The sequence below is a fragment of the Cheilinus undulatus genome, linkage group 15, assembly GCF_018320785.1.
Source record: "Cheilinus undulatus linkage group 15, ASM1832078v1, whole genome shotgun sequence".
NCBI classification, from domain to species: domain Eukaryota; kingdom Metazoa; phylum Chordata; class Actinopteri; order Labriformes; family Labridae; genus Cheilinus; species Cheilinus undulatus.
In genome coordinates this window covers 24,403,897-24,425,928 of record NC_054879.1, presented here as the reverse complement: position 1 = coordinate 24,425,928, position 22,032 = coordinate 24,403,897, and the positions used below count along the sequence as shown (strand labels likewise).

At 39.7% G+C, this 22,032-nt stretch overlaps 1 protein-coding gene across 3 annotated transcripts in view; it reads right to left on the bottom strand.

The window, feature by feature from the left end:
• Window positions 1-21,514, bottom strand: part of LOC121522478 (diacylglycerol kinase beta) — a 187,192-nt gene extending 165,678 nt beyond the window's left edge. For all 3 annotated transcript variants that reach the window (XM_041806912.1, XM_041806913.1, XM_041806918.1), the window contains exon 1: window positions 21,231-21,514. The gene's annotated coding sequence lies outside the window, so the exon portion shown is untranslated. The remainder of the gene's footprint in view (window positions 1-21,230) is intronic.
• Window positions 21,515-22,032: the final 518 nt, after the last annotated feature.

Here is a 22,032-nt window from a genome sequence, read left to right as displayed (position 1 = left end):
GTCATCCTGCTGCAGAGATCTGAGCAGGATGCTGTGGGCTCAGCCGCCCCTCACTACAGGAAGAGAGTGTTGAAGACTTGATAGCAGCTCTCCAGTCAGACAAGCTCCCCTCTCCCTCGTGTCTGCTGCAGGAAGCCTGTGTGACCATATGATTAAATGGATCCCAGCAGCAGCTTTTCTGTGTCAAACATCAGTCATTTACAGCACACAGATAATCTGCATGATCCAAGCATGGCTAAATATAGACCTCCTCGGCTATAACTGGGTCGGTAGCTCACTGAGTAACTGCAAAACTCGAACTGCAGCCACCTCTTTACACCTGGGGTCTGTGGTAAACTCCAGCTCAAATATTGTGTTTGTTTGTTGTGTTTCTGTTGGCTAAAGCTCATGGTTACTGGCAGGAATTTGATGCAAAGTCCTGGGGAATAAGAAGACTAAGACTGATAGATTATTCTTTAGATTTGCTTCAACACGAGGGCTCAGTTGAATGTCACACTTCAGAAAACATCTTTAGTCTTTGGTCATGCGAGTGAGACTAATCTTATATGTTAATGGTTTTAATCAGGATGCATATCTAATTCAACAATTTCACAGCAATAGGACTGATGTAAAAGAGGTAAGGATGACTGACTGAGGGTCAGGTCTGTCTGATTTCAAAGGAAAAAATAGACAAGATTTCTCGTAAGCAAAAAGGACAATAATCATATCTCAAGAACATCAATTATCTGCTGTGATGCAACTGAGAACTAGTGACTGTTTCCTCTTTAGCCCCCCTACCATGTGGAGTTCCCCAAGACGCCATTCTTGGACCAGTTCTTTTCTCCCCATACCTCCTCTACCTCTTGGGTTGATTTTTTTTTTTCTGTGGGAATTTGTGCTCATTCATTCTGTGCAGCATTTATGAGGTCAGGCACTGATGTTGGATGAGAATGCCTGGCTTGCAATCTCCATTCCAGTTCATCCCAAAGGTGCTCAATGGGGTTGAGGTCAGGACTCAGTCAAGTTCTTCCACACCGAACTCATAAAGCTATGTCTTTATAGTTGTTGCTTTGTCTTGTTCTAATAGAAAAGGGCTTTCTCCAAACCACTGCCACACAGTTGGTAGCATAGCATTGTCCAAAATGTCTCAGTACGCTGAGAAATTTAGACTGGCCTTTACTGGAGATAAGGGGCCTAGCCTAAACCCTGAAAAACAGCCCCATACCTACCTCCTCCACCAAACCTTACAGTTGGAACAGTGCAGTCACAGTCCAGCATCAGTCTGATGTACACCGTTCCATTCTACGCTTGGTATTGGACTTCTTGATGTGAGGCTTGCATGCTGCTGCTCGGCCATGGAAACCCATTCATGAAGCTCCTGCTGCAGAGTTTTAGTGTTTACAGAATTTCACCTAAGGTGGCATCCATCACAGTATCATGTTTGAAGTCACGTCATTGAGCTCTTCAAAACGGCACATGTAGGATCACAGGTATTTGCTAATGGAGACTGCATGGCTAGGTGATGAGTTTATACACCTCTGGCAATGGGTCTGGTTGAACACTACCATGAGAAAACTGCTGCCCTCTGCTAAAGTTACATAGCGCTAAAGGCAAAGAGACTAGGACCCTATGTAGAAATGAGATCTAGTCATTGTCCCATCCATTTTCACTACAACCATACAACAACTTAGGTCAGTGTAACATGCTTGTGTTGTGTGCCTTGGTCTTAGGTGTATCTTGGGCAAAAAATAGGGTTGAAATCAACTGCAGTAGAAAGACATGAAACAACCCTCTTAAGGTGGAAAAGTTGTCTCAAAAGCACACCTGCTGCAGCCCATATCTGCTCTGGGTTGTATTTGCATTTTCCTGTGTAGGTGTGTCTGTTTAGAGCCATCAACATCATCTCCCCCTCCACAATAAGAGCTCTTTGAAAAACAAGGAAATCAAACAGTTAGTGTATGGGCAGAGGTTTAAATCCTTTCATCCTTGAAACCAAAGAGGGCTCGTTTTCACTATTAATCACTGAGGCACTTCAATCAGAGAAATCCTGTGGCAAGTTTCCTCTGCTTTATTCACACGTATGAAACACTATAACAGCTCATTGACTGATAAATAAAAAAATGACTGTTGAGAGACTTGATATGATGACAAAAGACATAAAACCATTTGTCCACCGGTGTCCAGGTGTTTGAGCCTGATTGAGAACGATCACAGAGATTACAGCCAAAGGTGACTCTACTAAATACTGACATGGGGAGGTGAATATTAATGCGGTCACTTATTTTTTACCTTATATTTGGTACTTATACTGTAGTATGAAAAGTACTTTTAACACTATTCTAAAAATACAATTCCCAGCACTTTTAGTGAATAATTAACATCTCAAACCCAAATTGCTGCTTTTTATGTTCCTTTGTTTGAAAATGTATGGTTTCAATTTTAAACTTTGTCACCAAATTCCAAGCCTACCTATGCAATGTAACTTAAAAATAAACTTCAGATATTTTTAAGAGGCAGAAGTGAAAAATTATTGGACTTCAACATGGTGTATAATGGTTTTGGAATTACACTTTTAGCGCAGTTGGATTAGGAAAAAATGGCGTTAGCAATTAAGTAAACAGCAAGATTTCTGCCTATATGATGCCTAGATTTGTTGGTATTTTATATTTAAATTTGTCTTTTAAAGCCCCCCCCCCCCCCAACTGCCCTTTGTTTGGGCTTAGCCCTGGATATTACATCTAGCTCCGCCCCTGGTTTTAAGAGATAATAAAAGGTGAACACACTGATTCCCTAGCATTAACCTGGACACTTTTCACCCACCTTCTCTGCACTCAACTTAAGAATGATGTAGCTGTAAAAAAGTGGTGTTTTATTTTTTTTATTATGTTGTGTTTAGGTGTAGTGATTTTAAATGCATGTTTGAATATATTACCTTTTGCTTTAAATGGCCCTTACCTGCATAAACAAAAGAAGACAATATATTTTCTACACTGTTATTTTCTACTCATGAATTGCCTCTTTGTTACTATGGCTTTATCTTGTTATTCTTGCTGCAAATAATCCTGTATATTGTGTATAATAGTCACTCTTTTAATTTCTTTTCTTTCCTGGCTCATTGCTTATTGCATTTTTTATTGTTTTCCTTGCTATGAATCTTCTTCCAGTGGATTAATAAAGATCTGAATTGAACTTTTGAAGCGTTCTGCTGACTAAGAGGAGGCTGGTGAATTCAATCAGTGTGGGGGTACGAGGCTGCATGCTCATTCTCTGGGGCCAACAGAGGGAATAAACATCGACAACCACCATAAATTTAGAGGATCCACACTTCCAAATTAAAAGTTTAGCTCTGAGAGTATCATCTAAACCCAGAGTAAAGTAGTCATAAGTGTGTGGAAAGTATTTCTGCCTGAACTTCTTTAGTGTTTTGTTCAGGATGGAGTTCTTTCCGTTTGACATTTTCAGTTCAGGGACATCGAAGGGCAAGAGGAAAGAGCAAAGGGGAGGAAAAAGTTCAAGACAAATTTAGAGGCTAATATTGTTTCACAGAAGGAGCTGCACAGGGGGACGGTTAACTTTAGGGGCCGCAGACTGAGCTTCATCTTTAGCCATAAAAGGAGAGCTGCTGATGTGCTGTCAGGAGCTGACAAGACACACAGACCCGACACTACATCACGCTCACACAGACCATTCCTGTGAGCCATACCGGACTATCTTCACCTCTCGACCTCTTTATCAGAATTCACTGTTTCCACTTTAGAATATGTGATCTTTCCGTCTCAGTGAATGAATCATCTCAGTGTTCAGCTCTGTTTTCATGGCTCTGCAGCAGAAGGCGGTACGATAGGCGTCAGAGCTTCCTTGCTATCATTAGTCATCTTCTGAAGTTTTACCTCAAAGTTATTGAAATGCAGCAGGTACACATTTTCAAGTATTTTTATCATTTTTCAGTATTTTGATTCAACCCTGATTTAAGCTTGCAGCCATTAAGGAAAACACTGTCCACCTCCAAAAAAGGTCCATAAAAATATCATATATGAACATTTCTTTGCCAACAGGTTGAATCTTTGATCAACTTCAGTCCTGATCAAAACTACAGTACCAAATATTTTAAGGATTTTAACCCTTTAAATACAAGTTTGATGTATAATTTCAGTGTTAAGAGGAAATGTTTTGTCCTTACAGGCCTTAAGTTGCAGCAAATCTAAAATGAGAAATTGCCCAAAAAAGCATTAAAATCAGTTTTGTTTTGTTTTTTGCCGATCTTTGACATATTCTGAAAATTCCCCAGTCCTCTTTTCATTTATTACATAAATATCCATCTCCAAAAAAGTTGGGACACAATGTAAAATTAAAATGTAAAGTGTTGCAATGATTGTCAAATCTCATAAACCCAAGTTTTATCCACAATAGAACATAAAAAAGCATATCAGATGTTGAACCTCAGATATTTTGCCATTTCATGAAAAATATTAGCTCACTTTTTAATTTGATTGCAGCAACACATCTCAAAAAAGTAGAGATGGGGCAATGAAAGGCTGAAAAAGTAAGTGGTACGAATTAAAAAAAAAGCTAAAAGAGCATTTACAACTAATCAGGTTGATTGTCATCATGTCAGTAACATGAATGGGTATAAAAGCAGCAATTTAGAGACACAGAATCTCTCAGAAGTAAAGATGGGCAGAGGTTCACCAATCTGAGAGAAAATAAGTCCAAAAATTTCAGAAAAATGTTCAACATAAAATTGCAAAAACTTTGAAAATCTCACCATCTACAGTCCATAATATTATCAAAACATTCAAGCGAATTTTGAGAAATCTCTGTTTGCAAAGGACAGGGCCTAAGGTCAGTAAAGGACACTTGTGGTCTTGTGACCCTCAGACAGCACTGCATTAAAAACAGGCATGATTCTGTACTGCATTGGCTCAGGGACACTTCCAGAAGTCGTCTGTCGACATAGTTGGCTGTGCCAACCAAAAATGACAGCTGAAGCTGGATCATGCAAAGAAGAAGCCATATGTGAACAGGATCCAGAAACATCACTGTCTCCTCTAGGCCAAAGCTTATTTAGAAGAGACTGAGGCAAAATGGAAAACTGTTCTGTGGTCATATGAACACTAGGCCAAAATTCTCTTTGGAAACAACAGACGCTCTGTCCTGAGCACTACAGAGAAGAGGGACCACCCAGCTTGTTATCCTGGCACTGTTCTAAAGCCTGTGTCTCTGATAGTAAGGGGTTGCATTAGTGCCTATGGCGTGGGCAGCTTACACATCTGGAAAGGCACTATCGATGCTGAAAAGTAAATAGAGGTTTTAGAGCAACATATGCTCCTATCAAGACAGCATCTCTTTCAGGAAAGGCCTTGACTATTTCAGCAAGGCAATGCTAAACCACATCCATCACGTTAGCATGGCTTCTCATTAGAAGAGTCCAGGTCCTGAACTGGCCTGCCCAGTCCAGACCTATCACCAATAGAAAACATCTGAAGCATCAGAAAAGGCAGAAATCCAACAAAGGAGACATCAGACAAGAATGGGACATTCCTCTCCCACAACTCCAGCAACTGTTCTCCTCACTTCCCAGATGTTTACAGACTGTTGTTACAAAAGAGGAGATGCCACACAATGGTAAACATGGCCCTGCTTTTTTGAGATGTGTTTCTGCCATCAGACTCAAAATGAGCTAATATTTTTTCATGAAATGGTAAAATGTCTCAGTTTCAACAACTTTTTTTTGGAATTTGGATTATAAAGAAAACATATATATGTCCTCATGTGCATTATTATCTTGTCTGCAGCTGTTTCATGACCTATCCTGATAATGCAGATCATCTTATTCTTCCTGGTCCATTCTAGCCCTGGCATAAACCTGGTAGATGTGATAACGTGATAAAGATGTCTGTCACACCTGCAGCACAGAGCAGACTCCACACATGTAAACGTCTGTGTCACAGACTCTCAGACCATGTGAGAACATTCTGGATTGATCTGCGATTAGCTCTACTGCAGGCTTGCCTCACATCAAGCTGTGGCTTTCTGTTCTCCAACCTACTGGGGATGTTGCCTCACAAATACCACGAGTATTTATGGAAGGTCTGGGCGTCATGGCAACTGGGGGATTGTGTGTAAAATGCAGAGGGGAACAGAAAGGCTGAACTATACCCTACTACTGATTAAATTGAATTTAGAGGGGAACACATACAAATAATTAACGACTGATGTGAAAGTTGACAGTATGATGTCGTAGTTAAGTGGTTTTCAACCTTTTTTGTTCAAGTCGCACCTCAGATCAAGCCATGCCTAAAGTCGAATGGAATTTTATTCCATACATTCATGCTGCTATTTGCTGCTGTAATCCTTTTATCATTCATTTTTTTAGCTTTAGGCAGGACCAACTGACTGCTAAAGTCTTTTTCTGTGTCCATCCTATTTACTTAAACTTTACTGTGTTCTAGAGACTGAAGTATGTTTCTTTGTTCATCTTTTAACTGTGTTTCAAGGACTGAAGTGTTAGGTCTACACATTTTATTGTAGTATTGATATTGGCTAAATTTAATTTGTAAATATCACCATATTGTATAAAACCAAATATTGTTAATCCTAGTCAAATTAAGAGTAAATAAAGTACAAGTTTTATGTTCTTATGTGGGCCCTATTTAATGCATTTCTTGCAGGTCAATTCAAAAGGACCAAGGGCCACGGTTGGCCCACAGGCCATAGTTTGGACACCCTTTATATATTTACTGATACTCAGAGTAATAGGAAAATATTTGTAACATTATTAGAAATTCATTAAACACTGTTAGAGTTTGGTCCACATTGTACTATCCCACTGGGGTCTGACATTATAGAGCTGATGTAAATGAATAAATCCCCCTTTTTTCTCTCTAACAGTGTAATGATGACATCAGTACTATTGAAGTTAAATGGTACATAAAACGAAAAATCTATCACTAAATCGTGTCTTTACCCTAACAATACACACAAAGTTTATGCTGTGTGGGGCTGTATTGATCTACATCTCCGTGCTCCTGTCATTCTCCCTCATCTCTTCATCAGACACTGCTGTCCGTCTGTCCATGTAATATCGGACCTGTATGCTACATTCTGATGTGTGTTGGCTTGTTAACCAAACAGCAGCAGCTACAGTATTAGTGAAGAGAAAATTCATCGTTTTATACATTAATATTTAATCAGAAGTTAGCGCAGACTGAGCAGTCTGTCCTCTCACTGACAGCCAACACACCGCGGCCATCCATGCATATTTGGAAAGGACAAGGCGAACAGAGGAGCAAGTTTTTAACATCATCCAGCCTACCTGCCTCAATAAAAAACTTGGGATTAAAGCAGTGCTCCCCTTAAACATGATGACCACCTGTACTGCGTATGCCCTGAGCCTGCCCTGTCTGCATGAGCTGCTGCAGGTCACTCTCTCGACAGCACAGTGAATGTGAAAGCTTGCCAGACGCGGCAACTGTAACCAAAGGGGGCAGGGCTTAGCGAAGGGTCAATTGTACATCTCGTCGTCAAAAGGCCATACTCTTGTAGAGTCTTGAACCTCCACAGGGACTAATTCAAAACAGCAGATGACCCTGGGTTTGAATGATAAACTGGAGCATCTCGTATTCACAAGATCCAGGGTACAGAACATTTCCCAGGAAAAGCTCCACAGCTGTGCAGCCAAGAGACATGTGTATGGCTATGGTGCAGAGCAAACCTGGAAGTGTCTCTGTAGTGCCTTTTCTGAATGTGTGCCCCTTGTCTTATCGTTGCCAAAGTCTATCACTTTTACTCTGAGAGGCTGCCTAACATGATCTTCCAGCATTATATTATCTGGTTTTAAATCAGCATGAGCAACACCCAGTTCCTCTAGAAATTCAAGGGTTGTTGCCAGTAAAAATACAATGCTTCGGATCTCTTCCAGTTGCAGGAAGAAACTCTCAGAGGCTTGTGTCAAGCATTTTAAACTTGTGGCAGCGATGGTCTTTGTGGATAAAGGAGTAATTTCATCTAACAAAGTTCCAACTGTCAGGATGGAAATGACTACATTTCTGCAGCATTGAATTTTCTTCTCTTACCTGAATGAATTTGACCATTCTCTTAGCCACCCTTTCTTTGGTGGCTGACGTGAAACACTTGGCAACACTAGCAAAGGAGCCGTCCCCATCCAAGCCCTCAGCAGGCGACTCTGAAGACCATGAGGAAAGCGTGTGTGTTGTCAGAACAGACAGATTTTCTATTTAATTTTGCAGTCAAAATGCTGTTGAAGTTAGTGCACAAAAAAAAAAAAAAATTAAGAAAATTGAAATTCCAAGAAATTTTCCATGATTTGGTGAGAACTGACAATGATCGATCCTGCCTCTTATCTGTTTGTCTGTAATTTACTTAATACTAATAAATACTAACATAAACATTTTGCATTTCTGGGTATCTTCCCAGCTGACTCCTCCATGGCGCATGCAGTCACCCCCTGCATCTGGATTAGCTCACTGGGTTCTGGACACCCAATATGCATTGAGATGGCTCAGGCCTGGGAAAGCACACCAGGTGCCTTTAAAAGTGCAGCTGCCATTCCTGTATCAGGCAGCTAACCTTTCCCATTCTCGCTCTCCTGAGCACATCAGCATTAGACACACGATCTAACAATGATAGTCAAAGATGCGTCAAAGGGAAGCCGTCATAAAGGAGTCTAGTTGGCACCTCTGGCCGTCAGTCAATGTCCAGGCCTCACAAAAGTATAAGACTGGAAGGACTAAGGACTGAAAGACTCGGGACCGTCAAACTGTCTTGCTCAGCAAACCTATCCCCCATGCACGAATCAAAGTCCACCTTTTATCTCAGCCTCACAGGCGGTGGATTGATGGATCACGCTGCCAAGATAGGTGAACTGCTCTGCAACTTCCATGCTCTGACCATCCACAAACGCAGAATCGATGGCAGCATCCAAGGCACCCCCAAATGCCTTGGTCTTTGTTTTGGCCCAGGAGATGTGCAATGGCAACGCTTCAATAGATAGTCCTGTCCACAAATTCCCATTTTCCTGTAATGTGAAAAAGACTCTCATAGGGCCAAATTAGGTTAAAGTGCAAGGAATCTTCCAACAAGATTCATGATTAAAAATGTTATGCTTTGCATTAAATTTTGACCACAAACTAATTGTATTTCCACTTAATTTTACCTCTATGTAGCATATCATGCATATGGCCTTCTTTTTATCAAGCTCACCTCAGTTATTATAGTTTTGAAATCCAAAATGCAGCCTGACATCCTTGAAATTTCGAGGGTACCTTTAGTGGAGCAGAGTCGCCAGGCTCTGTCATGTTTGGCAGGGCTAAATTACTCATAGAGGTCAACATTGCCCGCCCATTTATTGGTGGCTCTGGTTCTAGAAGTACATTTCTCCATTCAAATCCCCCATAGACATTTGATAAAATCCTTACTACTCGGCTTTGAACGTATGAACCAAGCAAACCACCTACCTGTAAACTCATGACAATGAAAAATATAATTCCACACAAAAACGGTATTAAAGAAAATAGAGACAAAGGCATGTCCCATAATCCACTGTGGTTCATCTTGTTCATAGAACTTCGATATCCAGCCTGCGAACCAGGACCCTAAAGGTGCGCCAAAAATCCATCTGATTGCAGTTTTTCAAAATACAACCCTGACTCCAAAAAAGTCGGGACATCATGTAAAACATAGGTTAAAATAATGCAATGGTTTTCAATTCTCATAAATCCATATTTTATTCACAATAGAACATAAAAAACATTTCAGATGATTAAACTGAGACATTTTCCATTTCATTAAAAATGTTAGCTCATTTTGAAGTTGATGGCATCTCAAAAAAGTAGGGACAGGGCCATGTTTACCAATGTGTAGCATTCCCTTTTCTTTTAACAACAGTCTGTAAATGTATGGAAAGTGAGGAGACCAGTTGCTGGTGGTTTGGAAGAGGAGTGTTGTCCCATTTTTGTCTGATGTAGTTTTCTAGATTTCCATCAGTCCTGGAACGTCTTTGCTAGAGTTTTTCCATTTTCTGATAATCCAGATGTTCCCTATTAGCACTGTCACAATTTCTAGATGCAGTGTTTTGAAGATTGGTGAACCTCTGCCCATCTTTTTGAGAGCCTCTACTCTATCTAAAATGCTCCTTTGATACCCAGACATTCTGCTGGGTTGTTGCAAATTAACCTAATTAGTTTCAAATGCTGTTTTTCAGTAGTAACACTTTATTTTCCAGCCTTTTGTAGCCCCATTCCTACTTTTTTAAGATGTGCTGCTGCCACTAAATTAAAAAATGAGCTAATATTTTTCATGAAATGGTAAAAGGTCTCAATTTAAAAATCTGATATGCTGTTTATGTTCTAATGTCAACAAAGTATGGTTTTATGAGATTTACAAATCAGTACTTTTTAAAAAATTTACATTTTAAAGCATCCATTTTCTTTTTGGAATTGGAGTTGTAAAAATGTACCATGATACCTTTCATGAACCAGTCATTTTTTATATATATATCATCAAAATGTGTACTCCTTGTGATTCCATATACAGACAAATCTAACTCACATTTCTACGTTAAAGAGGCAGAAACCTTTGCGGTTGGTGACAGCTTACTGTCAATAGGCTAAAAAAGTAGACACAGGGCAATGCTGAGGGAGGTGAAGATAAAACTGTATCACACCATCTGTTTCCACCTTGTCTGTTTTGAATCCACTGCTGGTTTCATTGTCTGTGAACAGCTGAAACTCCACGAGAAAGAGGTGAGTGATCAGAGTTTCACTGCTCACACCCAGTCATTTGCAGAGGTGTTAAGATTTGAACTTCACAGTTTCTGTTGCTGTTTCTCAATCTTTCCACCAGACAATCAGTCTGACTTTTAGTGTCAACAGTGACTGAGACTGCCACATCTGGATCTTTGAAAGGTCTTAAAAGTGTAAGAATCTAGATTTTTTTTTTTTAAAGTTAAACCAATAAAGCTATTACAAATACGCTACTTTCACCCAGCAGTGACAGCCTTGTCACATAACGTAACAGCAGGCCCGTAACTATGAGACGAACAAGCGCTGTGCGGTGTCTGCAGAATAAACTCCATTAGTGAGGTGAGACCGCTCTGCAGGCCTGAATGCACTTTAATCAGACACAACACCAGCCCAAACTGAGCCTGTTACCTAAAAACAGTGCTAGGAGTTCTATAGCAAGTGCATTTTTTTCACCCTTTTGTTCATGAGCTCATCTTTTCTACAGTTTCATGTTAGGGCCTGCACTATTATCAGTTTTCTGCTTCTTTTGCAATGTCGACTTCTTCTTGTCAAAGTTTCTAAACAAGTATGGCAACTTTAAGTGCAGAAAATGGTTTAACAGGGCCCTTACATTTTTGTCAGTGTAAGGTATTATCTAAAAAAATAAAAGGAGTCTTGCTGATATCAATCTTACACAGGTGTAAACACAATTTAAGCAGAGTGCAGCCATACAAACCTCAGAGTTCTCAAACCAGAAGTTTCATAACCCAACAAAAATAAGGTAAGCTTTGATTGTGTAAGAATGCCTGCCAAACTTTTTGAATTTATTCTAATGCAGATGATAAAATGACCAACAGAATAAGTCATTGGTTGACTTGGAGAAGCGAGAAGGTCAAAAACAAAAGTTAATGAATCAGTGAGTCAGCTTAAGAATGAAATGGACTTCCAACACACTGATGAGCTTCGCCAAGCAAAGGCCGGGCAACCAGATCGCAGTTTGTAAAGGAATGAGACAAGTTTGGCTAAAATGAAGGTTCTAGTGATGAGAAGAATAAATTCACCTGGTTCAACAAGCTGAAAATAATCTCTGCGGATAAATTATTATAGCTTTAGATGTTGTTGAGTCCTGTAACGTTCTTCTAATTTTAAATCTGTTGGCGACAGAGGCTAACTTCTGAATATTGCTGTTTTATACTGATTGTCATTTATAATCAAAATTGCCTGAACATTTTTTTAAATATAACTACTACACCTTTTTCACTAGGCCTACAGACCAGTTTTTGTATTCTGAAGCCTAACTGGTGGCAAAGTATTAGCTGGTTTTAGCCTGTGGTTGATTCACATCATCTGTGGTCAGCATCTCTAATGAATGCTAAAGCTAAGAGATCGGGAGAATCACATTCTACTTGACTAAGATAAAATAAGAAAGACTTTAATGTCCCCATAGAGAAATTTATCCTGGACTCTGTCCCACAGTTACAAAATCAATAAATACATACATAGAGATCTTAGAGAACACATAACAGTACATCCTGCAGCAGCAGCATTCCATCTATATTTGACCACATTTACATAAAAACAAACATCTGGCAGCAGTGGCATACTTCATTCTACATTCTCTCCCCCCTCCCCTTCTGCTTCAGCTGAGCGGGGATTCATGCCTGACAATGAAACTGAAAGTGATGATTTTGTCCTTAAAAAAAACCTCTGGCTGATCTGCATGGAACTACTTTGGGTTCTTCTACTGTCAGTGTGCAAAGAACAGTTATGTGCACAATCTGCACAGAGTTTGCAAACTTCTTTGACAATGTCAACAGAGAGCATCCCGAGAGTCTGACAGGTGAGAAACAGACACACCTCCATCGCACGGCAGCTCTGCAGTCTTTGTTACATAAACATGTATCACCAAGAGTTTAGCAGATGCAGATCTAGTCCTGTTGTTTCAACTGTTACAGCCAATATTCTGCTCTCCCAGTGCTTTAATAAGTCATTAACAAGTTCCTTCACGTCTGCACTCAAGGCTTAACCTGTCAGAGATAACTGAATCCCGAGTGAAACTCTATTATACCTGAGTCTTTTTTTACGGATGTCAGCCATTATTAAAAAATGTTTAAGACAGCATGATTATTGGTTTGCATGTAAGATTTACATTAAAAACGCACGCAAATCGAAGTGATCCTGCATCTCGCTGTCTTTCCTTCAGAGTGCAGCAGGCAAGTGTGTGACACTAACATCACAGCTCTGTGTCATAATAAATGATTCCTGACCCCTTAATGAACAGAAATCATGATTACTAAAATAAAATAAAGCCACTACTGCATGACTACATATTAAAAGAAATAGATCTAATTTTGGCTTATGTTTAAATCAGCTCATTTTATAATTATTGCTGATCTATAAAAACATCAAATACAACCATCATATAATCAGGGATGTCCCAATTGTATGTATCGGATCGGAGCCAATAAGCATTTTAATTGATTGGAGAACTGCAATTTGATCCAATCAGCCCAGCTGATCATTTATGTAAGCTGTTTTAAAAGGAGCACAGTTTACGACTGGCCGTAAATGCATCAGTAACACAACAAAGCAGCAGTAGCAACATTAGCATTCCTGTGTTTAAAATGTCAGCGGTGTGGAAAAACTAAGAATGAAAACAGTCCAGTGGCCACTTGCAGCATCTGTAATACGACCGTTTCAAGAGGCGGTAGCAGCAGTTAACATTACAAATTTGATCCGTCGTCTCCGAACTAAACATACAGTGGAATACTGTGACTTCACCATAGCAACAGGCAACTTCACTGAAGCAACACACTGGACTTTAAGAGGAAAGACAAGTACCCTCGAGAGAGCGATAAGGCAAATAAAATAATAGAAAAAGTGGTCGAATTCTTCGCTTTGAACCACCATCCCATCTCCGCAGTAGAGAATTTGGGTTTTTGTCATCTTCTTGAGCTTTTAGACCCATGCTATGCCCTGCCGTCTCAACATTACATTATTGAAACTACCTTACCAGAGCTGTACAAGAAAGTACGTGACAGCATACTAAAGAATTTAAAAGCAACTTTGCCACCATTAGCTTCGCTACAGACATTTAGAGCTCTGATGTTTGCCCCATGTCAGTGCTGAGTCTCACTGAACAGTCCTCCACCTTTGAGTTAATGTGCGAAGTATTACATGCACACCAGTTTAGTGGGTCTCACACAGCAGATCATGTAAAGCAGACCGCCGAGAATGTTTCTGAACAAGAAGCTACCCTTCATTTTGAAGTAATAGTGGGTAAAGAGGGGCGCGCTGGTGGTCGAGGCGTGCACCATGTATGCGGGCGACCTGGGTTCGAATCCGGCCCATGGCACTATTTCCTGTATGTATTTCATATATATACATATATATATATATATATATATATATATATATAGTACAAAATCCTAATTTCATTATGGTGAACGCAGTGAGATGAAAAATGTCAGGTGATTAATGTATTTGGGAAAAGACCTTCAGATCCCTCTTTACCTGGTTGTGCCAACTATAAAATGTCAAATATTTAAATATTTCATGCGTTGACCAACAGGTTGTTGCTGAAGAATTTTTTTTTTTTTTTTCAATACAGAGTTTACATAGAAACTCAGGATTCTTGCATTAAATTATATGTGGGAAACAAGTTTGTTTTTTGGTCAATCACTGAAAAATTTGCCTTAAAATCAGAATGAAAAAGAATCATGATAAATTCGAGATTGTGGTCCAGCCATAAAAAACCCATGATATATATATATTTTCCATATTGTCTGCTCCTAGCTGACATAGGTCTTTTGGTTGATATTTACAGCCATATGTATTAGTAAATAAATAACAGTGAGATTTTCATATTTTCTGATAAAGACAATAAATGTTTTTGGCTAACATCTATGCCAATACCATGCCAATTATATTTTGCAATTTGGTTTTGAATGGTAAATCAGCACTGCCAGGGCACAAAAACAGCAGCTGTGGACACAGACCTTTGATAGATTCTAGCAGTGGCAGTTTGTCTAATTTGGAGGCCCCAGGCTGGGGTCGACATCAGGCCCTTCCTTATTTAGCAAAAAGCAACTCTAGCAAGTAAATAAACTATTTCAAAGCATCTACAAGACACACCAAAATCTGACATATAAATATCACTACACAGTGCCTTTCTAGTGCAAATGTAATGGACAATAAAATTATATGCTCACTACTGGTGCTAAATCCATTCCTCTGCTACTAATCGTGCATTTTTACCAAACAATCAATCAGTTCATTGTTCTAATGTCTATAGGGATCTACCCTGCCATTGTTTGTATAATATGAAGGCATTTTTGGATTCTCTGAGGGGTTTGACCCCGTCTTTTAAGGACCAGGTCAACTCCTGGGACTTTCTATGAAAATCAAAAATAGGTTTTGTTGCTATTTAATTGGCCTTACATATTTAAAATACTCATATTATGTATTTTAAGACCTAATCATATGTGTGAGGAACACCTATAATGACTATATCTTTAGGCCCCTTGGAGCTCAAGGTCCCAGGCAGTTGCCTCCCTATATCGAATAGTAAAACCACCTATGGTTCAGCAGCTACAAAAGTGCCTCATTATTATTGCCATTTCTTTCAGCCTTCAGTGGGTTTGCTGAGCTAACAATTACGCTCACCTGCAAATGGAGCTGCAAAGCAAAAAGCAACGGCTTCAGACACAACAGTGACTCATAACAGTCCAGGGGTTTGTTGTTAAAGATTCATGTTGTGTTTTTCAGCTCTTTGCAGGATGATTTCATGTAAAGTTGCCTTGTGTTTAAAAGAAAAGATGCTGCTGTAAGACTCCTAATGATGGCTGTCGTGTATTGGGGTCAGATCAGAAATGAGAGGAATCAGTGCGAGTGGCTCTGAGCACGCTTTTGTCCTAATCACACAGATCCATGTTCAGACAGGCCATTGTTCACCTCTTAATCTGAGTGATGAATTACTGTCTGACGGCTCACGGATCACCATCAGGAAGCTTTCAGCACCCTCCTCACCACAGACCTCCTCTGACCCTGGGGCCGGCCTCTCACTGAGACACGAGTCCGACATGAAAAACACACTTTGCAGCTTATATCCTTCCTGGGACTGAGAGCGTGAGCTGAATATCATAGCTCCATCCATCCTCCTCTGTCTCTACCCTCGCTCTTTTCCTCTCTGTTGATCCTCTCCTCCTTGATTCCCGCTGCTCTGCCCTCTCTTCGCTCGCCTGCAGTCAACATTCAGGGCAGAGGATCTCGTGTGTTTATCAAAGACACAAGTGGATGCTGTCGGGGCAAAAATAAGCATCACGTTTGGTGATTGCTTGATGAGATGTAATTAGGCGTTCCGATTGAAGATTAATCACAAGAAGTCAGCTAAAGCATCGCTCTGAAGGAGGCAGGATGGGATTGAAAGGGAGTGACACTACAGGCAGCAGTATATACATAAAATCTGTTTAATTAGACACCAAAATATGGAGGGACACCTTCAGAATAAAAGCCAAATTTTATATGTTCCAGCTTTTATATATTTTGGTTTTCCTCTCCAAGCAAACGATGCCTCAAGATTAAAAAACTGTGCAGTCGGGGCCATCCGACCACATCCAGCTCAATTTCTCCTCTTAATTCACCAATCTATGCATAGAAATTTGTGGAACTACTACCCCCAAACAAGGTCATCTTTTGGAGGAGCATGTTTTCGATGAATACATTAGCCCGTGCAGAAAGAAAGAGGACTGATTGGTGTTTATTCCAGAGAAGAGTAACTTAAACCTTATTGATGAAGCTGTCATTGGACACCAAGGGATCGACCGACAGTATAGATCGTATGATGTGCTCAGTCGTCTTGTTTCCAGCTGGTTTCACCACCATCGAATGAGTCTGAGACATTCTGTTTTTAGTCTACTCCACCCTAACTCTCTTTGTTTGTGTTGTTATAACCTTCTCTGGTAGTAGGACAAATGTTGGTGACATTCAGAGCAAGGAAAACAAAGTAGGGTGGGGCAATATTGAGTTTTTAAATGCATTGATGTATTTTCAAATGAGCAGAGTATATTAAGTTTGTTAACAAAGACATTGATAACAGTTAAACGGTTGCTTCTGCTCAAAATAAAAGGAAGTTAAAATCAACAAAATGTTAAAACCAAGCAGCAATAAACATTTTTACCACCTGGTTTAAAACAAACATTTTGGTCTGAAGAGATCATGTCTACAGGCATACAAAGACTGTGGATGTCAGGGGGGACCGCATTAGATTGGTCTAGGTCTGACCTGTCAGGGAGATCCTGTACTGTCAGGCTGGGGGACTCCACCTTGTCCGCTGTCCCTCTCCACTGTGGAGTCCCCCAGGGTTAAATTCTTGTCCCAATCCTTTATTTGCTTTACCTTCACCCGCTGGGTGCAATTTTTAGAAAGCACAGCATCTCCTACCATTTTTATGCTGATGACTGTCGGATTTATTTGCCTATCTCCAAGGCCCCCTGACACCCTTGTTGAACTGCCTAGGTGATGTCAAGGCTTGGTTGGCCCAAAATTTTCTTTGTTTAAATGAGGGGGAAACAGAAACTGTGTTGTTTGGACCCACTGATCCCTTTATGGACCTGGGCCCCCTCAGAGATAATGTTCAACCCTTCGCCACCAACCTTGGCATCATCATGGACAGCGATTTTAAACTCAACAAACAGAGCAGCACAGTCGTTAAATCAGGCTTTTATCACCTTCATCTTTTATCAAAAGTTAAGCCGTTTTTATCTTTTAAGCAGTTTGAGCAAGTCGTGCAGGCTTTTATTTCTTCACACATGGACTACTGTAATGCACTTTATACCGGCATTTTGCATAACGGACTTTCACGCTTTAGTTAGTCCAGAACTCTGCGGCACGACTTTTAACAGGAACCAAAAAACGTGAACATATCACCCCAATTCTTGCGTCTTTGCAGTGGCTTCCTGTTAATTTTAGAATTGATTTTAAGATTTTATTGTTTGTTTTTAAAGCTTTGAATAGAAAGGCCCCACAGTACATCTCGGACCTCATCCAAATTTATATACCAGCGCACGCTTTGAGGTCCGAGGGCCAGCTCCAGCTCGTGGTGCCTAAGACAAGACTTAAAACCAGGGGGGACTGGGCATTTTCTGTGGTCGGCCCTAAACTCTGGAATGCTCTGCACCCCTACGTCCAAACAGCCCCCAAAGGGGAGTGTTTTCAGTCTTGTCTTAAGACCCATTTTTATTCTTTAGCTTTTAACACCTTGTGAGTTGTGTGGTCCCCTGTGTCTATTTATTATTTTATTTATTTCTATTGTTTGTATCTTTTTATATTTTGTATTTATAGTTTTTTTTTTTAGCTGCTATCTATTGTTTTAGCAAATTCTCTTGGTTTTACTGGTTTTATTTTGAGCACTGGTAGAACAATTGTTTTGTTTTTAAATGATGTTTTGTGCAGCACTTTGGAAACGTTCAGTTTATAAAATGTGCTATATAAATAGAGTGGATTGGATCGGATACGATGTGCAGGAGTTGAATTGTTTGTAACTCTTCCATATTACTTTAAACAATACAGATTTTTTGCATTATTAGAGGCTGTCAAAGAGGCATGATGGGATTAGAAACAAGCAACAATACAGGCAGCAGGATCTACAGAAAATTTGTTTAATATAGGTGAAAATACAGGTGGAAAGCTTCAAAATAAAAGCTCCAAATTTAATGTTTTAGCCTCTTTGCATAAGATCCACAATAATAGACCACCATCTTGAAAAAACTCAAACTATCAATAGTTTTTTTGGGAAAAAAGACCCCTTCCCATGCAAATTGGTCTTAGTGCATTAAGCATCTAAAGATGCATGGCATGAATAGACTAATTTAGTTTTTGATGCGAAACTTCCATAAATACAGTTGTGAATAAAAAGAATGTGTTTATATTTGAGCGATATAAAATAGATTTGACAGACTGAAAGATAGCTTTTTAACTCAAACACTACTCAGCTAAGGCCACTTCTAGTGTAAAATATTTGTCATCATTTTGTCTTTCCACCAAACTATAGAAAAGTATCTATGGTATCGATAAGGACTCTGATTAATAAAGAGTAACAATAAGGGTATCAAGATCAATAAAAATTAATGATCCCCCATCCCTAATGTATGTGTTATTCTGACTATTTAGCATGTTTGGTCAGAAAACCAGAGACAGCAGTATTAAGAAGAGAGTCCCACACAGGGCTGTAGTCTGTTTAATTAGAGGCCAAAATATGAAAGAAGGGCTTCAAAATAAAAGCCCAAAATTTAACCTTTCAGCCTTTTAGTTTCTTGGTTTTCCTTCTTAAAGCAAAAGATGGCACAAGACTGAAAAACTGGAATGTTTTTGCATAATTAGACACTCTTAATGAGATGTGATGGGACTGAAAGGGAGTGACACTGGCTAATGTAAGCCTGTTCAATGTAGCTGTGTAGCTGAGGTTGAAAACCAGCCTCAAGTCTGCCTCTTATGTGTCTAGGTTGATCTGAAGATAGTTTGAGTGTTTATAAGATGGCGGTCAAAATGGATTGCACTCAAATGCCCCCTGTAGTAACCAAATGGCTCACCAAATTTTGTCCAATGAGGGGCAACTGGACTTGATCGAGGTCCTTGAAGGTTTAATAAAATTTGGATAACCATGACCTGAGTGAATGAGCCTACAATAGAAAAGTAATAGTAATAGTAATGATAGTAGTAACTATAGTAGTTAAAACTATATAATTATAGTGGTTGGAACAATAATAATTATTACTATAACATTGGATATAGTAATGTCTGAGATTTATCTCTTATGGGGTTAATGAGGATCCTAAAGAAGTAAACTGAATGGCTGGTGCCACTCAGGCTCTGTCTCATACTTTCTACAGTCTTTTGTTAAAACCCTACAAAAGTCCTTCCCTGTGCTTTCAGTATGTTTCCTCTTCATTATCACGATTATTTACAAAGCAAATGTGTTTAAGTATCATGTTATACATTGCTAGAAAGTTATGATATTTGTGGTTCCAAGATCCAGTGACCACAGCAGCTACAATCCTCACATCTGTCAGACCACCAACAATCAGACGATTTTTAGAGCCGTCAAACTTCCCATTCAAAGCACTTTAACTCCAACTGCATCTGAAAGAGTCCGCATACAAATCCAGTCAAAGATTCAAGGTTGCTTCAAATCTATAAATCTTGATCAACAAATCGCCCCATGTAACCTTTCCTGCATGTCTCTCCCCACTCTCTCATCCCCGTTTCCGGCTTTATTCATTGTCCCCCTCTATCAAATAAAGGCACAAAAATCCAAAAATAAATCTTAAAAAATACATATCTTGACATTCTAGCAGCACTCAGGATGTATGTCCTTTCACACTAAAAGCTAGGCAGGCATCCTTAAGGCAGGCGTTTTGGCTGGTTATCAAAAAGAGTAAAGGTTTGGAGAATTGTTTATCAAATTAATGTCAATGGTTAAAAGAAAACCTCATAAGACTTAACACCAATGATTAGGGATAAATGATTAACAGCTCTAAAAAATGAGATATACAGTAGGGCAAAATTGTATACAGTACTGTGCAGAACTTTCAGGCGTGTTTGGGCAGATAATTGAGGCTGTAGTAAGGTGTGTAATGGCGAGTAAGGTGGGAAGGAGGATTGACAAAACTAGGTCGTGTTCTGGATGTCCTTGCAGAGGCATGGGAAAATAATCTGTTGAAAAAAGAAGAGTCCACACCTTCAGGGCAGAGTAAAGGGTGGATGTAGTGAATAAGCATGGCCTAAGGCAGGGGTCCCAAACTTGGCACACAAATGTGCAATAAATAAATACAATATCCTTGCTTCTTCACACTTCCACCCACTTCTACTAAAGCTGCTGACATACTTTTTGCAATAAAGACAGTTCTTGCTTTCTGTTTTGGTTAAAAATGTGACAGAAGATCTTGAAGTTGTTATGCATTTTGGTACAGCTGGTCATTTATGGAAAAGAGATTTGATCATTTTGGAATATTTTTTATTTAGGAGGATAGGAAATACTCAATATTAGGAAATTTGGGTATTATTCTGTCAGTGTGAAGGTGATTGAAACAAAAAAATGCCCCTTAATCAGTGTCAAGGACTTAGATTTTTGTGGCTGTGGTGCCAGACAGGTTTAAAATGGTTAGATTTTTTTTCTAGAATCAAATCAAAGTTTATGTTTCTGTTACTGAAACAGTCATTTGTTATAACTTAACTGAAAAAAATGCTGAGATTCACTAAAATATATTTTGACATGATTTTTGGTCTTTATTGCCCAGCCCTACAACACAGCCTTATCAGCATCTTTGTTTCGGTCACAGAAAGAGCAGAAATAAAAGTTTGACTGAGGAAGGGTCAGAAAAGGAGAGGAAATCCAGCCCTAAAGTAGACAGCAGTGACTGATGACAGAGATGACAGAGATGACAACAAACATGATGAGCACCCTTGAAGCAGAGGAGGACTGGAGGAGAAATGACAGAGAAAGTGTCCTACCTCTGCTCACTGCTGCTCCGTCGCTGCTCCGTGTATCATCCTTGTTTCGGAGTAAAGCTCCGGTCAGGCAGAGAGAGTGAGACGAGGCTGGGCTCACCGGTGTCTGGTTCCCGGTAAACACAGAGCAGAAAGCAGAGTCGTCCACGCACACGAGGCTTCCTGCAGCACGACAGCAGAGGCACTGGAGGCTCGGTGGGGACGGCAGCAACATCCCTCCCATCCAGCCTGAATTAATTAAGCCTTTTTTCTCCCTCTGCTGCCCTCCCTCTCTCTCTCGCTCTCTGATTCTCATGTGCGCATGGTTAAAGCTCTCTCTCTCTCTTTCTGTGTTTCTGCTTCCCCCTGCGTTCAGCTTCCTCTCGTGCTCTCTTCCTCCTTTCTGTCTCTGATCATCGACCTGAAAATGGGTCTCCTTTTTCTCCTCCATTTCACATTCTACTAGCAGAAATATTTTCTCTCGCTTCATCTATTTAAACGCTCACTGACTGGGAATGATGGTTTCTTTTAAGCTTCTCTGTTTTTGGTTGTTTTTCTGAGTAGATATCTGAAACTAGGAGAAACTTTAACTCATAAATCCTGTGAAAGATGTATTTGCTCTAAAATGTGCCATATTTTAGTTTAGGACTACAAAACAGCATGAACTCCAAACTGTACATCTCATGCTTTACTAGTAATGCTTATATTTCAATCAGTGTACATCAAGTACAGTGCCTATAACAAATATTCACCCCTTCAGATGTTAACCCTTTTATTTATTCTACGAATTAATCACGGTAGATTTATTTTGGCTTTTTTTTGACCA